Genomic DNA, 20,421 nt, shown 5'->3' with positions numbered 1-20,421 from the left:
TAAATAGGTAAGAGTAAAAAATACCAAAATGGAGGATTGTTGTTGTTCTCTAAACCTTCTTCTCCTTCTTCTACCACTTCATATTTTGCAGTAAAAGTAGTTTGGATTGATTGGATAGAAAATTCCACAGTTCCTGGTCGTGTTACTGAATAATTGGTAAGAAAGTGAAAATAATGTATGTTTTTAGTAACTATTGGTTAAAATATCTTTAAAAGGCCGTGTAAATCTTGATAATGAGTCCTTCTTGCTCTCACTCCTTCTTTTCCTCCCTCCATGCTGTACCTGAGTCACGCTAGTGGCTCAGTTCCTCTGATAAGACTTAATAAACAACTATCTAGAAGCATCGAAACTACAGAAGACGTCTCGTTTTGTCTTCTAAGCGCCTTGCAAGGACTTTCAGCAAATTCTCTCCCATCAGGAGAGACTCGATTTATGGCATGGTAAAGTGTCACTACAGGTGCCAATCCAGAGGGAATTACTTCAGGCTGGATTTGGGGTCGCTGCAGTAGGACTTGTCTCCAGCTGACCGTAAGAGCTGTTTCGTTTGCTTGCATTAAATGGCGTATGCTCAGTCTTTGTGCCAAACACTATTCCAAACACTGGCATGCTGCTTCCAGGGATATTCCTTTCAGGAATAATGCCATGTCCCTCAAAACCCCACTGTTGCTGCAAAATGTATGGGTTACAGGCAATTTTGGCCCAGGGGCAGCAGGAATGTTCTCCCTTCTGGGTGCAAAAGCACTTCCATAATTCAGGATATGGGGTTTTACATCACTGTATTCCAAACAAAAAGGTTTTCCAGGAAAATGCGTGTTCTTCCTTTGGAACTCTAGGTTCTAATTCAAGCTCGTGTCCTGCTGGGCACAAATACCCCCAACACTTGAAATTGAATGGGTTTAGCTATAGGAAATGCAGATAATCATGTGATTAGTGAGCTATGGGACTAATTAGGATGTTTGCTTTTCGTTCCCAGTGAATCTCAGCACTGGTGAACCTCTGCGTCCATGAAATGAATGGAGAGATATCCAAGTAACTCATAAAGATAAACATGCTTTGGGATCCTTCCTCAAAAACGCTTCAAAGGAGCAAAGCAGTGGGATTTGGGGCTGGAAATCCTGATTTGTGAGCACCTGCTGCTGGGAATGGCTGTGCCTCTTGGCTGGAGAGAACTTGGGGCACCTGCAGGAGGTAAGAAAAGAATTTCCAGGAGCATTTTCTGAATTTTCAGAGTGATCTCCAGAAAACCTGGCAGTGCTGGTGTCTCCTTGGAACCACTCATCATTCCAGACTCCCGTTTTTTTGGGAGCTCCCCGTTTGGCCCTGCTCTGCCTCAGTGAGGAACCTCGCTGTGCTTTAGGCCCCAACAGCTGATATGCAAAAAATATAAGAAAGATCTAAAAAAGAAATTATTGAACAGGTAAATCCTTGGAATAACTGCTCAGAAATGAAATTCAAACTATAACCAGCATCCTTAAATGGATATTTACAGAGAGAACTGAAATATTTTTGACTGTATTTTGTCATCCTGTTATTTCCAACTGAAAATGATTAAATTTAAAACAGCTGCTTTAGGCAGTGGTGAATTCTAGTTTGGGGTTTGTTTTTTTGCTGTCTGTCCTGATTCTCCTCATTTCTGTGACTCAGAGAGAGCTTTTTGTAAAGAACTCACCAGGGACGACCCCAATGTCTCGTTATTGCTGCTTTTGAGGCTCCAGATAATCACAGGGAACTTATTTGGGGATTGATGTGGAAGTTGTTAAGCGGCTGTGCTTGACTTCCACTGAAAATCAGCCTTAATTAAAAGATAATTATTTGAAATTGTCCTGATCCTTCGGCAACAATATTAGAAACACGGAAGGGGAAAGCAAAGGAATTGATTTCAAATGAGATCCAGGCAATTAAATGGAAGATTTGAAATGGAATTCTCCTGGAAAGGCAGAGGTCAGGTACTTCGTGAGAAAATTTCTGGGATCCAGACTAATTCCTGTGATTTGGAATTATGGAGCAGGGTCATTGGTCAAACAGCCACTGGTTCAGTGGCTGCTATCAGCAAGCTCTGCCATGAGGAACCAATCAATAAATAATCAATAAATGCAATCAATAATTATTGCAAACCATCTTTGCAGCCACTGAAAAAGTGGAAAGCTATCCCTGTCTTTCCTGTGCTAAAGTCACAAAGGAACTGATTCCTGAAACCTCATCCAAAGCTTTAAACTTAATTTATTATTATTAACTCTGTCACAATTTATAGATAAAAATATCTATATAAATTTATATATATATAAATATATTTATTTCCTGCTTAAATGTTACAAAACCTGTGCTCGTATCTAATGGCAGCTAAAAATAAAATGCAAAAAAGCCTATCAACACCAAATGAAAATGAAATTATTGGCATGTGTGTCTGTCCTCTGCCTCGTGCCATTAATTCTCCCTGCTGGTTTTGGAGGTGGCGGCCACCAAGGATGAGCCTCACCAGCTCAGTGATCCCATTAAAAGCTCAGCTGCAGATCCAGGTGGGATTTGGGAAGCATTCCTGTTTTCCTTGAGCGCGGCTCGGACTCCTCCACTCCCTCTGAGGGAATGCAGTCTCGGGGAAGGCTGGAGAGGGGCATGGACTGGCATCACTCCAAATAAAAACTTGACATTTTTTCCAAGCATTTCCAGCAAAAACTGGAATTCTGCTGGAAAAAGTGCTGGCTTTGCACTTCCCGGGAGAGCTGGGAGTTGAAGGAGCTCGGCACAGCACAGATCCAGCGGGATCCAGTCCTCCTGGATAATTCCACCCAGGAATTTTAGCCTTGAGGGGTTTTTGGCTCTCTCAGCTCTCTTTGAACTCGCTGCTTGCACGAGCACGTGCTGCTGGTTCCTTCTTGGGAGGCACCACTTCCAAAGCTTTTCCCACTTCTGCTCTGGAAGTTCTGAGGGTGGGAAAAAAAAATGGAAATTTTCCTTGTGATGATTGTGTGGAATTTGTGTTAATTTGCAGCTCCTGCCTCAATAATTCTCCTGACAAGCTGAGCCTTTAGTGTGGCAGAGGAAACCTGAGGGTGTCCATTGGTTACACGTGAATCCAGCCCTGGGATGCTCTTGCTGTTCACCTTCCTGGTGGATCCTGGAATCTGGAACCCTTTAATGAGTGCTGACTTTGACTGCAATCAGAAATGCAAGGTGGCAGGAAAAACTGAAGTAGCTTCATTTTCTCTCCAGCTCTAAAGAGCAAATAAGGGAAGGGAAGGGGAGAGGGGAATCCAGAACAGGAATTTTTGAGGTTCTTTTTTTCCTTCCTCAGCCTGGGGGAGGTGAAGGAGAATCCCAAGAGTCCCCAAACGAGGGATGGTGTTTCTCCATGCTTCTCCTGTGGTGAGCAGGCACTTAACAGGGAAAAATTCCTTGTTTTCAGGACATGTGTCACACTCTTTTCCAGACAAGGATGTAAAGGCAAGTTCAACTCCCCCTGAGCTGCTGCAGCAAAAAGTGATGGTTAGACCTTGTCTGAAACTGAAATTCTTTAGGGATTTTCAGATGTTTTCCCTCCCCAGACACTGGCAAGTAACAAAATCCAAAGGCTTCTGTCCCTCTGGAGAGTTCTGCCTCAGCTGCTGCTTAAAGAGCACATCCATGGCATTGATTTCCACTGGGTTTGTTCCTCCTTGGAGCACTTTGGAATCTGAGGCTGAACAAATAGTACAAATAGCAATTAAGGACATTATAAATTGATTCTCATGTAAAATCCTGGGGAAGTCTCAGGGAGAAAAAGGTGGGTTTGGTTTGTTTTGTTGGTTTGTTTTTTTTTAAATTATGAATCTGTAATTTTAAATAATGTATTTGGTCTGTATTGGCAAATTCTTCAAATCCTGGTGAAGGAGTATGATGAGATAGAAACCAACAATGGCTTTCTAAACTTCTTCTCAGAGAGAGGAGCCTGGGAATTATTTATTCTGATAAATGATTGGACTAAAAGGACTCAATCAGAGTTATTTACCACAGGGTATAAAAGCTAAAATTATAATAATAATAATTATTATTATTGTATAAGGCAGTGCATGATATCAAAGCAGATTAAAACAATGATATTAAAGTTAGCAAAAAGAAACACTTTTTAGATGTTGGTGGAACTCACCCAGATTAAGGACTGTGCCTTGAGGGATACCCTTGATGAGCTCCCCAAAACTAAGGGGAGGAATCTCCACACATTCCAAGGAGGAATTTGTTAAAAGTACCCACCCTATGGAAAGTTTTAGGGTGTACAGGGCTTGGCTGCCAGGCAAGTGCTTTCAGGTCCTCTGCCAAATCTCTGCCTCAGCATCAGAACTGGAGTTTGGGGGTCCAGACGGGTTTTAGGATAATTCCACACCAAAACCCAGCACATGATGCCCCTCTCAATCTGCCCCTACAGCCTTGCAAGTAGGGCTTTGTTGGAGCTGCTTCCCCACGTTCCAGGCGGCGCATCCCGCTGCGGGGTGAATCCAGCAGGACCTGGGCTCTTACCTGTAGGAGACGGTCCGAAGATCCCTCATCTGCCTCACGATCATCGCTGAAGACAGAGACTGAACACAGTAGTCCTGGCCTGGCTGAGGTGGGATTGTCTGCCAAGTGTTGCCTACGGGTGTGCCCGCTGGGAACTGGTACGCATTCCTGAGGAAAATCAGTGCAGGTCACAATGGACTGCGCCGTTCTTGCTGCCCAGGCGGGAAGGACTGCGCTGAAGCGGAAAGGAATGACCTGTCTTGTACGTCTGTCCTGTACCTGTTTTCCCAAAGCAACGAACCCCATAACAACGGCTGTAGATTTCCCAACCTCTTGGCCAGTTGCCCCTCGCTTCTGAAAAGGACTATAAAGGGACCTTCTGAAATAACTGAGCCCGAGATCTCCCCACGGAAAGAAGACGAATCTATTGGCGGAAGGCCACGAGGACTTCGTCTCATCCGTTGGTAGCTATTGCCCCCCTTTTCTTCCTCTCCACTTTGTTTTTCTTTATCTCTCTCTCTCTCTCTCCTCTATCACATTACCGTGTTGTGGGCACTTAATAAAGGTGCACTGTTCTGATTAAAACTGAAATCCCTTGTGTCCTTTTGCACTCTGAGATCTAGAAATGAACCATCACGACCCCCGCTTGCATATGCGGATTGTGACATTACCCTGTTCTGAAAGTTCTTTCAGCTCTGTTAGAACACAGGACGTTTAAAGAAGAAATGAACAGAGCGATCAGTCGTGGCAATGAAAGTGACTTTCACGTTCTGCCGCCATCAAAGGTGGAGCGACATTAAAAACCCAGATATCGGAACGTTTCAGGTATTTCCAGATGATGCAGCTGTGGTGGGGCTCGGCCACAGCCTCATTCCATTGTAAGCACAACATCAATTCCTCTTTGAAACCCACTGTGCACCTGAAATGTGTTTGCCACGCAGGGAATTTGTTGGGAGCTGTGGGATTTTTGTGCTGGCTGTGCTGCTCTGAAGTCAGAGGCTCCTGCCCCAGCCTGGGCAGGCTCCGCTCTGCATTTCCTTCTGCCCACTGCTTCCACAAATTGCTTTCTCTGGAAATCAAAGGGAAAGTGAAGCAATGAATTTTCTTATTCTGTTTACAGCCTCGAGGTTTCTGGTCCTCTCTGTGACTTTTGCACTTGCAAAGGTTTTTCAGTGAGGAATGCAGAGCTGCTTCTCTGCAGCAGCAGGGCAAGCATGCGTGCATGTATTTATTTGTGCACAAGTACATCTCAGCTGAACTTTTCCCCTGGGATCCAGCGATAGGACTCATGGGAATGTTCAGAACTCTTCTGGGAGGTTTACAATGGGCATCAGGAAACATTTCTTTACTGAGAGGGTGGGTAAACCCTGGGTCAGGCTTCCCAGAAAGGTGGTGGATACCCCTGGCCTGTTGGTGCTTAAAAAGGATTTGGAGAAGGCCCTTAACAGGCTTTAACTTTTGGTTGGGCAGTTGGATTAGATCAATAAATGATTTTATATCCACAGAATCCCTTTCCCATCTCTAAGAGGGAAGATGAGGTGAATTGCAATGACCACAAGCTCTAGAAGTTGCTATCCCTAATTTCTGTGGTTACTTGATCATTATTTCAGTGTACTCTGATCAGGAATTGGCAGTAATCAGGTAAATCTTTATATTATTTGTGGAACATTTGAATCCTTCCAGCACCTCAAGGATGCTTGTAAAGAGGAGAGAGAGGGACTTTTGATATGGACAAGGGGGCAAATTAAATGTTAGGAAGGAATTCTTGACACAGGGTGGTCAAACAATGGAACAGGCTGCCCAGAGAAGCTGAGAACATCAATTAAACAGTATTTAATTAGCACTTTGAAGTGCATGACTGAGAGAGGTTCTGGGAAAAACCTCATGGAATGAAAGGTTTCCCCTTTTTCTTCCTGGAGTGGTTTATGGGTCCCTACCCCTGATTCTTTCAGTGCCTTCCCTAGAGCACTTCTCCTGCAAAATAGGAGAATTTTATTGATTAAAACAGGCCAATGCAATTTTATTTTTGCTTAGTGTACAAACCAGAGCTTTTCGCTTGATTTTTACAGATCTTTAACCCAGGGAAAGCTCAGAGCTCTGCATTTGAGCTCCAGAGAGAGGAAAAAATGTTTCACACCAGTTCAACAAGTACCCCGATGTTGTTTGGAGAAAAGTTCCAAGTTCAACAGGTAATTTTTTTCTCCAAATATAAAAATACCTTTTTAATTGCACCAATCTAGCATGATTGCTTTTATTTTGGAGCATCATGATGATGAATCACGCTGAGATAATTGGCTTGAATAAACTGAATAATCCCTACCTGTGCAAATAAAAGATGGAAAAATTGGATGTATTCTGAACATGTGGTGCTCAGGCAGGAGGGAAAGACTTCCAGGGATGCTGAGGCTGAGGACCAAGATTAGTGCTCATCATCTGCAGTTATTAATGCTTTTAAAATTTTAATTCATATGCAAAATGGGCTTGTTTTAAAAAGAATCCACTGAGGCAAGTCTGGAATAAGTTCTGAGAATTGTGCAGTTATCCTGGTTTTTTTCAACTGTTGGGAATGTGTGTGGGAGAGTTACAGGAGACAGCAGTGCTTGGAGTTTTAGTCTGTGGTGATTTTCTACTGAAAGCTTTCATTTTGTGTGTGCTTAAGACAATTTCAGGGGATTTAAGCACAATGTATTAATACAATTTTTTAAAAATTATTTTGCTTTTTTTTTTTTTTTAGGAGAAAGAGTTGTCAAGGATTTTGGAGACTTTTTTCTTGTCTCTTTCTCATGGCCATAAAGATTTGGCGAAGAAGACAAAGCAGTTTTTCCTGACTGAGGTAAAGATGACCATGTCCAGTGCTTCTCTTGGTGTCCTGAACACCTCCCTCATGCCAGCAAACAGCTCCAGACTCATCTTTGCAAGGGAGGCTCCCACAATTTCAGTAAAGAAGGAAAAGCTGCAGAAGTTCCTGACCAGTTCTCAGTGGAGATAAAGGGGAGTATCCTGGTTTCAGCTGTGTTTGAATCACACCATGAGCAAGCCTTGTTTCTTATTTTTTATAATCAGAATGGTTTGGGTTGAAAGGGATTTTAAAGCCCATCCCATCCCACCCCCTGCCATGGGCAGGGACACCTCCCACTATCCCAGGCTGCTCCAAGCCCCGTCCAGCCTGGACACTTCCAGGGATGGGTTATAACATAGAATTTTATAGGTATTACCCTGTGGAGCCAAAACCTTAAAGCCCTGAAGTTTCTGACTTGCAGAAGGTTTGTGTTGTGCTCAGCCTCCCCAAGAGGGACAGAGCTGCTGGCAGAGCTCTCCTGGGGCTTTCCCAGCTCCGCACTCCAAGGAGCTGGGAAGTGAGGCAGAGCTCAAACGAGGCCAGCTCCATATGTAGGAGGCCAAGAGGCCTCTGATTGCCTGGCAGGGGAATGCAGGAGCTCCCCTGGTGAGCAGAGCCCTCCTGGCCCTGCTGCTGCAGCTCCTGGGGGAGATGTGCAGGGTGGGGATGCAGCAAAGGGCATTCCCAGCCTGGAACTGCTGCATCCCCCAGCCCTTCCAGCCAGCAGGAACCCCTTCCCTGGGCCTGTGTGCAGCTGGCTGCTTGTTTCCCTCCGTGCCAGCAGCTGAAGTGCTGCTGTTGGACAAACACAACAGCATTTTTTCTCCTGGCACCCCTGGGGAAGGCAGAGCCTCTTAACCCATTTCCACATCACATCCCACTGCTCCGGCCCCCTGCTCCCAGGCACACGGCTCCTTCCTCCTCCCTCCCAGTCAATGGTGGTTTAATGCCAAACTGGATTATGCAATTTAAGGCGAACTCTTGCAGGGTGATAATCAGAAAGAGAAAAGCATAATTGGAAGTGAAAGATTGGAGTTCAATCTTGGAGGTAATTAATTATCGTTGCATAAGCACACTGTATGTACAACTACTTAAATCACTTTATCTAAGATGTATCATTAATATTAGAAATATTTGGGTAGGAGACAGCAAAATTGCTGTACTTAGCATAAAGTTAATGAGTTAAACTACTATTATACCTAGAAAAAAATTCTCAGTGGATGACAAATTATTGGTATTAAAGAGAGCGGGTATTTTTATAATTATTTTTCTTTGCACAATGCAGGGGAGTCGAGAGGTTCATAATAGATTTTTAAAACAATAAGGAGCAAATTCGAATACTTCCCAGAAATCAGGTAAAGCTGCCATGTGGTTGTGTGATAAATGAGGTCTGAAAGCAGAGCCCCCCTGAGCCAGCAGGAAAGATTAGATTAAAATAGATGGAAAACACTGGAAAAGTTATGGATGAGTGAGAGTTATCTGGGAAATGAAAGGGCAGGAATAGGATTCAGGATGAATGGCAAAGATCCTCCTGGGTTGGGCATGAGGCTCACACAACAGCAGCGTCTCCTGTCCAGGAGGAGGGGAGGATGAAGAGCTTTGTTCTGGGACAACCAAACAAATTGTTCCAGGTCTCTGGAGAAACAGGGATGTGGTTGGGATATCTGGGTCTGGAAAGAGCCAGAGTGAAGAGATGGACTTGAGCACTGAAGCAGCTGTGCTCCCTTTCCTGGAGAAGGTGGATGTGGTTTAGCATTTTGGAGATGTTGGAATATCTTGACTCCAGAATCATGGACGTGTTGGATCGAGTCCAGAGGAGGCACCAGCACAATCACAGGGATGGAGCAACTCTGCTGGGAGGAAAGGCTGGAGAACTGGGATTGTTCAGCCTGGAAAAGAGAAGGTTTCAGGGTGAACTAATTGTGGCCTGAAGGGAGCTACAAGAAAGATGGAGAGAGATTTTGGGCAAGAGCAGGTAATGACAGGAAAAGAGGGAATGGCTTCAAACTGGTAGGGAGAGAAGGTTTGGATCAGATGTTAGGAAGAAATCCTTCTCTATGAGGGTGGGCAGGCCCTGGCACAGGGTGCCCAGAGCAGCTGGGGCTGCCCCTGGATCCCTGGCAGTGCCCAAGGCCAGGTTGGACATTGGGGCTTGCAGCAGCCCGGGACAGTGGGAGGTGTCCCTGCCATGGCAGGGGTGGCACTGGATGGGCTTTAAGGTCCCTTCCAACCCAAACCATTTATGATTCTATGAAGAAAAACACGAACTCTGCAGTTTTAGTCCCACTCCAGAGCTTGTGGATTCCTCTGGGCTCTGCCAGAGTCGCTCACTCCCAGTTTTTCCCTCAAAGACCTGGAACATCCACGTGCCAGCTGAAGGCTCCACAATTGTGTGCTGTTGTAATGGAGCAGCAGGAGAGGCACTGAAATAAATGATTTTTTAATTTGATGTGCTCATTGTTTGAAAGCTGAGAATCGTATTCCTCTTTATTCAGTGGTGAGCTTTTTTTTCCTGGCTTTTCAGACCAAATGAATAAAGAACTGTAACAAATATTGAAGGCTTAGAATTCATAAAGCGGTGCATAAAAGTATCTCTCCCACTTTATAAATCATATTGTCCATTCAAAAGATTTTGCTTTAATGACTGGAAATAAATTGGAGGCTGAGGTGTTTTTCAAGGAGCTGTGAAGAACAAAATCGCTGTGGAAAATTCTGCAACAGTTAAACATGCCGAGAGGAGAAGAATTGATTGAGAACCCCAAATGCACGACGCCCTCCTTCAAATCGATGAAGAAATTGCTGGAGATGTCATAATTAATGACAAGTGGGAATAGTGCAGTTGCAGGAAAGGTTTTTATGCAGATTGAATTATTGCAGGGATGCTCTTCTCTTCCGATTCCCTTCTCCAGGTGTTGTGGACATGGCCACCAGTCACTGGGATTGATGGCAGTGCCCAGCAGCTCCAGCTGGGGATGGTTGTGGACGCAAGGATCAAACCCATCCAAGCCCTGAATAACACCAGGTGTGATGGACTGGGAGCATGTGAAGGTTTGTTGAACGCACTTTTGATCTCAGGGATGGGTTTTCTGCCTGTGAAGCTCATGTGGGGACGGCAGGGGGGGAAGCCAAGGATAAAAACCTGGTGGGATCAGGCTGTTCACAGCTCCACAGGGTCACCATTCCTCACCACACGGTTTTGTTTCAGTAAATGAAATCACACTTTGATTTCTGCAAACAATGGTGTGGTCTGAGCATCTGCAGGTGCTTCAGACAAGAGCTGCTTGGGGGTGGCGTCTTCTCCCTGCTGCATGGGACTAATTCAAAGCATGCCACTTTTCTCACCTTCAGTTTTCCAAGCAGGCTGCTGCTCTTGCCAGCTCTCCACAGCCTCTCCACTGAAACAATTCCTTCCGAAATGTGTCCCTTCACCTGTTTCCATGGCAAACAGTGAGCACCTTTCCTTGCACTGATTCACTGATATGTAATTTCCCCATGGGAATTCATACTGGAGAGTGTTGTCCATGGAATGTGGCGGCCTTCTCTTTGTCCTGAAGAACTGTGTTTGGACAGAGCATCCTCAGGGTTTAATTGCAGCCTATTCTTAGGCCTGGCTCAACAGCTCTCTGTCTTTGGATTGAAGGGAAGAGGGTACCAGGGAAAGGAGACAAATCAAGGCTGTGCATGCAAAGAGGAGAGTGCCCAAAACCACTCTGAAAGTAAAAGCTCTGCTTAAGGAGTTGTTTTTTATTTGGGTCTTTTTTTTCAAGGTTGTCTCAGTGCCGTCAATAGCAACTAAATTAAAGTAGGCAGCAACTTAACCCTCACGGTCACCAAAATTAAGAAACATCAAAGAAAATCTTCAATATAGTTTGCTTAACAGTCTTTTAGGATTTATGCCACTGTTTGTATTTCCAGTTTTTGGCTGAATGTTTCCTTGCTTGGTTAATTTAATGAGGAATTGGTGCTTTGGAAGTGAGAGATGTGTTGAGCAAGCAGCTCTGTGTTAGATTTTTGTGGAAGGAAATCCCAGGGTGAGAAGCAGATCCCCATAAACAAGACGAGGAACTTCTAGAGGAAGTTAAACTGAGGATCAGGATTTCATCAAGAATCTCTGTTTAGGGCTGTCAGTGGGTTTTGCTTGGTTGTAACACAGTTAAAGGAGGCTCAGCTCAAAATGCTCTAATTGAGCCTCTTAATTAACAGGAAATGATGCCCTGTAGCTTAATGGGTCATGGGAGATGGAGCAGAGGGACAACCTGGCAGTACCCAATTAGGTCAACTAGCAGGTTTTTCATTTCCTTGTTTTGGGCAACCTTTAAAAGAGGTTGGGAATGAGGATACTTGGAACTGCTGCTGGCGGGAGCTGCAATCTGGGGCAATGCGAGAACATGGACCTGGTTGCCATCAACAGAATTGTTACTGATGAAGAGGGCTTTGGCTCTTAGGATGGATTATATGGAATTGAGAAGTCAGTGAGGAGAGAATTGAGGTTATGGCAGTGATAACCATTAAACCAGGGCCGTTTGCCAAGGCTTCCCACTGGAAGAGAGCAGGGAGAGAATTGTCTGGACCAGGAGATGTTGTTCCTATGAATCTGCTGGAGGGTTAAAGCCTGAAACACCCAGTTGTCGCAAACCTGTCCTCACCATACCTGAGAAAGGTCCTGAAAAACTAAGCTGAAAAAAAAAGGCAAAAAACCTCTAATTTCAGCCTCTGAGACCAACATGGGACAGAATAAACCCAGCATATTTAGAAGCACCTGAGGCTTTTCCAGTGCATGGAGAATGCCTGATGCAGTTTGAAAATTCAGCAGATACTGCTTTCCTATGGCTGTTATCACTCCAAAGGTAACCCAGCTCCCCCAGTCTCTTTCCTGGTGTTAGTTCTGATAAGTGTACATTTCTTTTTATGGCCTAAAACCCTTTCAGAAGCATTGGTCTTTTTAAAATTGATATATTTTCAACCATGGAACAGAACAGAGACAATCCCAGTGGACTGCGCACGTGGAATTTGCATCTACTCCACACAGAACCCACTCAACCAATAACCCAGGAAGGAATGGTCAGTTTTCTCCATGTTTTTTATGTCTTTTGCTTAGAGGGAAGAGAGAACTGTGTGTGAGGAGTAAATAACTCCTGAATTCTAAAGAGATGGATTTGTTGGGTCAGCAGAATCAGTGCCCTATGAGTTGCTTTAAATGATACCCACTGAGGAGAAAAAATACTTATCAAAACAGGCCAAACACCCCAAAAACTGGCCTAGGAGCTGTGATTGTGTATTGTAAACAAGGATTAACAGTTGAAACAAAGCATGAAGCAGTTGGGCTGTCCCTGGGACCCCCATTCCTGGGAGCACTTTTCTGCTATCTCCTTCCCCATCCCAAGGTCAGTAAGGGGATAAAGGGTTCACCCTCTGTCTTCCCTAACCTATATCCTTTTTCTCTCCCAAAGAAGAGCGAAAATTCAAAACTATCTAGAGATTCAGGAAAGATTTTCACCTGCTCTCAGAATTCTTCTCTTTGGGGCAGGGTATTTTTATTTATTAATTTATTAAACCTCAATTCAACCCCTGAAAATGTGTGAAGTTTTGGATACTTCCACTTCTTGCTTTTGTAGCCAGCAGTAGGAATATCTAGAAATTCCAAATACTTGCACAAAGAGTGGGTGGAAGGAGCAGAAGTGGCTCCAGAGAGGAGCAAAGGGTACATCCTTTGCCAGGCTTTGTAGCAGCCTCCATGCATGGCTCCGTGTGGAAGAAAAATTAGGAAAAATTTCTTTGTGGCAAAGGCTATAAAACATTGGATCAGGCTGTCCAGGGAATGGTGGATTCACCATCCCTGGAAGTGTTCCAAAAACATGGGGATGTGGCACTTGAGGGCATGGTGGTGGTGGGTTGATGGTTGGACTTAACGATCTTAAAGGTCTTGTCCAAAATTACCAATTCTGTGATTTTATGATTCTATGAAAAGATTTCAGATCTAGCACTGAAAAAAAAAAAGTTTTTACTCAAATAATAAGGATTGGCACAAAGTATGGTTATTTTTTGGTCAGCTCTACTCATTTATGAACCTTCTTTTTACATACTTTTGGTTAGGACAAGAGAAACCTTTTGGAAGATTAACTCAGTGTTGGATGAATCTTCTCTGGCTGCTATTGTGTAACTTTCAAACAAATGAATACCACAAAGAAACCTCATTTCTATTGGGCTTTCTGATTAATGTGTTGGAAAAGGATGCAGAGGTCGGAAATCAACACAAAAAGTGCCGCTTGCCCTTTTTTCCTATCGGTTTCAATAGATGTTGGATTTAACTCAGACTTTCCCATCAGGAAACCAACTCTCCCAATTGTTTCAGACAAAAAGCAATGACCTGTTCTTAAATATGAAGTCAATCTCGTTCTGATATCATTTCAAGGGGTAGAAGAGAACATTTGCACTCATCTCTCTGCTCTGCTTTGAGTCTGGAATGTTCCTTCTGAGTGACTCCTGTCAATTTTCTGTGGCCTGTGTTGGCTGACTCACAAAATGCTGGGAAAAGCACAAAAGCCTTCTGAGTAATAGTATTGATGGGAGCCCAGAGCAAATGATAATGTCTGAGAAATAAAGCTGTGCATTCCAATCTCCTTAGAAAGTTTGGGAAAGGACACAGGAACTGGATAACTTTGTTTTTTGTTAGAGAGGGACATGCTCTGTTCTTGTATTTATTCCTGAAAAATAACATTTTCTCTTGGAATTAATATCGACTGGGTGATTATTTAAATCTGTAGTATTTCAACATTTTGAGTCCTTTTTTGTAATTATATTTTTCTTCCATCCATTGTCATTTGTTCGTACTTTGTCAGGCACTTCCTTTTGTTTGGATTTTATATCCTTTTTCCCCAAGAGAGTTGTTACATCTGGTTTATTTTCTTGCTTGTTGTTTTCCTGAGTTAATCTCCTTGTTTTCCTTCATTTTGTTGTTCTCTTTGCCATTTAGACTCATTGTGTGTGCCTTTACTTCCAAGCCTGCCGTGATCTCATTTTCTCAGGAAGAATTGCTCCTTTTGGCTGCAGTTTGAAGCTGTGTCTATTTTTGCTGATATTTTTTATTACCATGACAAATCCTTTTATTTAAGGGCATCTTGTTAAGACAGCATCTTGTTATTTTTGTTGCTTCGTGTCCTCATTGGGTTTAAGGCTTCTCTGCTAGTTTTGCTCATGAATTTTGTATTGTCTACTTCCAACATTAACGTGGAGGGGGTGCAGGCCCCTTCCTATAGCATTTCTCCCTAATTTTTCATCTGATCCATCTTTTTTGGCCCTGAATTCCCTGCTGCTGGAATTTTGGCCCTGCAGGGATTGAAGGCAGGTTAATTCAGCTGTTCCATGCACAGGATGCCGAATCAGTTTTCCTCTTTATATTTAAGACCAATGGTTAAAGCTGCCCTTTTGCAGTTTTTTTGGGGGGCTGTTATTTGTTAGGAGGGTCCTGTAGAGACTCTCTGCTCCTGCAGCTCAGCTGGACTTTGGAATCAGTTGGACAGTTGGGATCAGACCCGTTTAGTTGGAATCAGCACATCTTTGCAATTGCAACATCCTTAACCCTTGGAACTCTTACACATCCCATTGGACTGGTCATGGGAATTCTGCTTCCCTGCCAATGTCTCTCACAGAGAGAAACTGAATTGCTTTTTTTAAAATTTTGTATATAATTTCTCTTTGAAGACAGAGCTTGAGGACTCCAAGAAGCCAAGAAGGAGCTGGAATCTGCGAGTGCCCTGCCAGGAGTGAAAAGGGTTTTCTCTCGCAGCTGACAGGAAAAGGGTCCATTCATGACAGTCCCTTCAGAAAAAAGCGTTCATTAACACTTGTCGCCTGTGACAGTCACAGGTAATTCCCACACTGACAGGTCTTTGCATGGATTCCCATTTTTCCTTTGACAACTGGCCTGTGAAGTGTAATTTTACCAGGACAGAAAGTGGTATCAGTGTCTATGCCACGTTTTGAAAGGCATCAAAATGGGCAGGGAAGTGTTTGCAGAAGACTGGGAGCACCCAGGTGCTCCTCTCAGGACAAGGGGCATTGCTCTGACAAGCAGCAGCAAGTCATTAATTACAAACAGCTAATTGGCCTCACAGGGCCAGCTTGGAGAGCATAATCCAGAAAAGAAAATGAAAACCCAAACAATTTACTGATGGCGGTAAGAATCACAGAACCACAGAATATCCTCAGCTGGAAAGGCCTCACCAGGATGATCCAGTCCAGCTCCTGGCCCTGCACAGGACACCCCAGCAATCCCACTCTGTGCCTGAGAGTCATGAAATGGGAATAATCTGGGAAGTTTTACACAGATCTGGCATTAACAGTGATACAACTGGAATCCAAGAGAAGCACTTCCCATTTCCAAGTATGATCTGACCCCACATCTATAGGATGTGCTTTCCTTTGACGCCACCAGTGCAAGTCCCAGCAATTCCTGAGCCAATTTGCCCCCACTGGAGTTGATTCCATTTCTCTCCCTGGTTTCAGTGAGGTGCCAGTGTCCTCTTGGAGCAGATCCATGGCTGAGCTTCAGCTCATGGGGAAATAACAACTCCAGTTGACACTTGACTTTATTATCTTTGTAGCTTCATCTGCAGTGACTTTCTCCCCGAGAAAACTTGGTCAGGCCTGGATTTTGGAATGCCTCCAGCTCCTGTTTCAATCCATAATGTGCAGCTGAGCATATGCTTTAGGATCTCTTAAAGAACAAGCATAGCATGAAGGCTGAAATGAGGCATGGATGTGTCTGCTAATTAGGGCAGCAGAGCAGGCAGCTGGAAACGAGCTGGGATCAGCTCCTCTGCACCAGTGATGTCCCTCACCTAGAGAAATTCATATTTTAGGACTCACAGTGTTGGGAATTGCACTGAAAACGTTGAGATTGATGTGATCTTCTGACAGAGGTCACGACTGTGAGGGGAGAGACCCCCAACAGAGCAACAGAGCTCTCGTGAGGGATTTTTCTGAGGGAAGAGAGTGCAGAGGGAATCCTATCCAGAGGGAAATGAAGAGGATGTAGCAGGATGAGAAAGTTTTCTTCAAGTGTAATTGTAACATGAATTTCTGCTGCGTGACTTCCCAGTAGCTCCCGGTATCCTCCCTGTATCCATGTTGGAGCTTTCCCCACTGGTGCTCTGATTCCCCACGGTGCCTCTGCCACTCCTGATAAAACACTGAGTTGCTCTGTGAGGCCTCTGGTGCTGAATTTGATATCTGGATATTTCCTACTTTTTCAGCAAACCCCACCCCACCTGAGATACCAGCACCTCCTCCAGCACGTGGCTTCACTACTCCTTCCTGATTCTTTCCCAATTTCCAGGTTTCACCAACTTTGTCATATTCCACCAGATAGCAACTTGCTGCTGATATTTTAGCATGTTCTGGAGCTGAGATTGGGGTACCCTGCACACCTCGTGTTTGTCAGTCACCGGCTCAGCCTGCCTTGATTGACGGATTTTATCTCCTGTCATTTGCCCTATCTCAACAGCTCTTTCTCTCCTTCTTTTCCAGGAGCAGGAAAGCCTGGCTGCTGCTCTCCCATAAAAAGAGTTTATACATCAATCCAGGTGAGATGGGAATTCAGCCTTAACATCTGTGCTGCGTGTTCTGATGTTCAGGGAATGGATAAAAGTTTGGGCCCGAAGTCCATAAACACTCATTCCATTAAAACCAGATTTACAGGGCTGGATCTGTGGCACAGAAGTGCTGAACTTACTCCATAATATTCCTGGAAGGCTTTGCCTTGTCTGTCCAACTTGGATTTGTGAGTGTGTGTGCCTGTGTTAAACTTCTTTTTGCAGCTACCAGTGCTAGTTTAGCTTTTTAAATCTGATTTTATTGTGCTGTAAACTCCTTTCTCTCCTCTGGAAAGTAATTTCACTTCCCTCTGTGTGAGAAACGTGGTAAAAAACTTACAACTATTAAGTAAAAAATTATAGAGAGTTTTGTTTGCCTCCAGCCTGGTTTTTTATTTTACCTCTGGAAGCTTTTGGCAATATCCGTGGCCTGGGAAGTGATGCTCATTTTGCAAAGGCAGCTTTTCAATTAAGTTGCTTTTCTTCATCAAATTCTGCTCTCGAGGGCTTCCAGCATCTGCTGGCTCAGAGGAAAAGGTTCTCAGTCAAAATCCTAATTTCAGAAGTACTTTCTAATCACAGCATGTAAGTTTTTATAGGATATTTCAGATTTCCACCCCAAACTCTGACCTGTGTTTCTAGAGATAATTAAGCTCAGTCTTAGCCTTAGAGCAGCTGGGGAAGAAGGAACAAACAGAAGGGATTTATCCAAACTTCTGGCTACTCTGAGATGGAAAAATGCCTCTTTTAAAACACTGAAATTTGAAAAGGCCACAAGAAGCCATGGAGGAATAGCAGGAAAATTGTCTTCTCCTCCATTTAATGTTTATTTTATGGGTACGTTCCCATAAATAAATAATGGCTGAATAAATTATAGGGATTTTTGCACCCTAAATGGCAGGTTTGGGCTGGTTTTAAAGTGTTCCAGCTTTTCCTACAGGTTTTGAGGCTCCAACCTTGGGATGTACCACAAGAGAGCAGAGAAAACGGGATTAATTTGGTGAGTGGTACAAATCTCTGTAAAAAAAAACGTGCTGGTGGGTTTTATTTGGACCCAATGCTGGTTTTCTTTATTATTATTATTATTATTATTATTATTATTATTTCATTATTAATCATTACTTTTCACTGTTATTTTACTATTATTATACCATCATTATTAGAGTTATTCTCGTTATTATGAATTCTAAGCAGAGATTCTGCTCCATTCACCAGATCAGGATTACTTTCTTTGTACAATACTTTTCCCTGCTGAAAATTTTTCGTTTCCAGCTCCAAGTTTTCAAGCCAACTCCAGGTAAAACATGGAATATTCATGAGGATTGTGGTGTCAGCCTAAAGCCACTGAGGTAGAGCCACATTAAAGTAAATTAAATCTTGACCTGGACAGGTAATTAATGTCTTTTTCATTGACCATAATGAAGGAAAGGTTAAAAAACCCCTAAATATTGGAATATTGAAGAAGAAAAACACCACCACTAAATAAATCCAATCAGTTCTGGGTAATCTTTAGGGACAATTTGCAGTGTCAAATAGAGAAAAGGAGGATTCTGAATTTGGAACAATTGTTACAATAACAGGAATGATAATCCTGAGAACAGGACAAAGAAGAACTTTATGTAAATATTTTAAAACTGCAAAAGGAGGAAATTATGGCTTTCAAAAATTAATGAAAAATTATTCAAAATATAATGCAAAGTCATAGGAATTGGAAGGAAAATTTGCTTTTTATCCTCAAAAACATCCTTTGGGATACATCTCACAATGGCAGAGGATCTGTTTTATTTCATAGGAACACTAACCCATTATTTTTCTTTAAATGTTTTTTGTATTTTTCATGTTAAAAGCCATTTATTTCAAATTACTCCCAGAAAATATTAAGATGTGATTCAACTCTCCTTAAATATCCATTTGGGTTGATGATAAAAAACAAAACCCGAGTTTTTTGAACAGTTTTTATGCAACAAAAGCGTGTTTGGAACACTTGAAAATCTGTTTTTCTTTTTGTTCTGCCTCATTTATTTGTTGTATTCAGCCAAGCTTTCAGCTGTGCACTGCAATGTGTTAGAGGTAGTTAAAGAACATTATTGATTCCAAAACTGCTGAAAGACATAACAAGTTTGGGATGAAGGGATCATTCTTCTGCACTGTGAAGGTTTCCCAGCCTCCAGTGTTGTTCTAGGGTGACTGGGTTGAAATGGGTTTTTCATGAGTAAAGGGAAGTGCTGAGCAATAGGAGCAAAAAAAAAAAAAAAAAAAAAAAAATCACATTTTATAACATTTAGGAGCAAAAAGAGGCAGGTCTTATATAATTATTCAGGTGCAAAATGGCAGATATTATAAATTAATTCAGATTTTGTTGGCTGAACAGGAGAAGTTGTTGGATTGATCCACAGGAATTCTATGAAATGGTAGGAAAATCCAAGTTAAAACCTGCAGAATTATTAAGGTTGAGAAAGAGTTAATGGATTTGGAAAGAAAAAAACCGATTTGAAAGTGCTGGGTACAAAACCAAAGGAGGATTTTTGCCTCTTTGGGTGCTGCTTGGAAAAAACAACCTATGGATTAAGTGGTTTTAAATTAGAGAAAGGAAATAATACCTCACTCATTATAGGAGAACTTGGGAATCCATGAGAGGAGCTGCTGAAATCCGAAACAACGAAACCAGGTGATTTTAGTGGTGTCTGTGGTACAAAGAGGGGAAGTTTCTTGTACTTGTTGTGTTCCGTACTTCAGGAATCAAGGGAAACCTGAGCTGAAGGGCAGCGAAAGTAGAATTGATTCAAGGATATCCCTGTGCTACAGCAGTGGGAAATTTCCCAGGTTTAGGTTGGAAACAGAGCTGGAATCCCAGTGTCTAAAACCCACCCTTGACTCTAGAAGCAGCGAACATTCTTGGGCTCACAAAAAGTCAGGGGAAGGCTCCTTTTTCCTCATTTTCAGGTCTCAACCATCTCTTTCAGGAGCTGCCTCAACATCCTGACCCACAATTCCTGCCTGCACCAGGTGTTTTGGAATACAGTTCATAAAGATTGGAAAAGGGCCCTAAAACCAAGCCCAACCATTGGCCCTGTTCACCACCAAACCCTGTCCCCAGGAGCCATATCCTGAACAATTCCAGGGATGGGGGTTTCACATCCCTGACAAACCTTGCAGTGGAGAAAGTTTTCCTGATATTTAATCTAAACTCTCCAGCTCAGCCTTGAGGAACATTTGGGAGGGATCCCCACTGGATCAAGCTTCTCCGTGAAGTCACATGGTTGTATCTGATGCAGGTGTGGCTATTTCTTACCCAATTTATCCTTTTGTTTTAAAGTAATGTTTATTTTGATGGGAAAGCAAAGAGATCACGTTTCTTGAGCTGTTCTATCTATCCCTGCTCTTTCATCCAGGGATGGGAGTTGATCCTGTGGTGGGATTGCTCCTCTGGTGAGCTGGCAAGGATGGAAAAGGAGATTCCATGATTTCTGAAGGATCCCTAACAGCTCTTGTGGACAATTCCGTGTGCTTTTGCTTACC

The 20,421-nt window shown here is 43.2% G+C and overlaps 2 long non-coding RNA genes across 2 annotated transcripts; both read left to right on the top strand.

The window, feature by feature from the left end:
- Positions 1-4,819: 4,819 nt before the first annotated feature.
- On the top strand, positions 4,820-7,556 carry LOC121671195. The gene is made up of 3 exons (XR_006018423.1): positions 4,820-4,934; positions 6,540-6,659; positions 7,205-7,556. It is a non-coding gene; the product is annotated as an uncharacterized LOC121671195 (long non-coding RNA).
- A 104-nt stretch (positions 7,557-7,660) lies between these two features.
- LOC121671087 lies at positions 7,661-17,909 on the top strand. Its single transcript, XR_006018383.1, has 3 exons — positions 7,661-10,357; positions 16,838-16,893; positions 17,843-17,909. It is a non-coding gene; the product is annotated as an uncharacterized LOC121671087 (long non-coding RNA).
- Positions 17,910-20,421: the final 2,512 nt, after the last annotated feature.

The sequence above is a fragment of the Corvus kubaryi genome, unplaced genomic scaffold, assembly GCF_017639235.1.
Source record: "Corvus kubaryi isolate FWS band 111438036 unplaced genomic scaffold, C.kubaryi_AGA036_p1.0 37397, whole genome shotgun sequence".
Classification (NCBI taxonomy): Eukaryota; Metazoa; Chordata; class Aves; order Passeriformes; family Corvidae; genus Corvus; species Corvus kubaryi.
The sequence above is the reverse complement of the archived record's forward strand: the minus strand, read 5'-3'. Positions and strand labels throughout refer to the sequence as shown.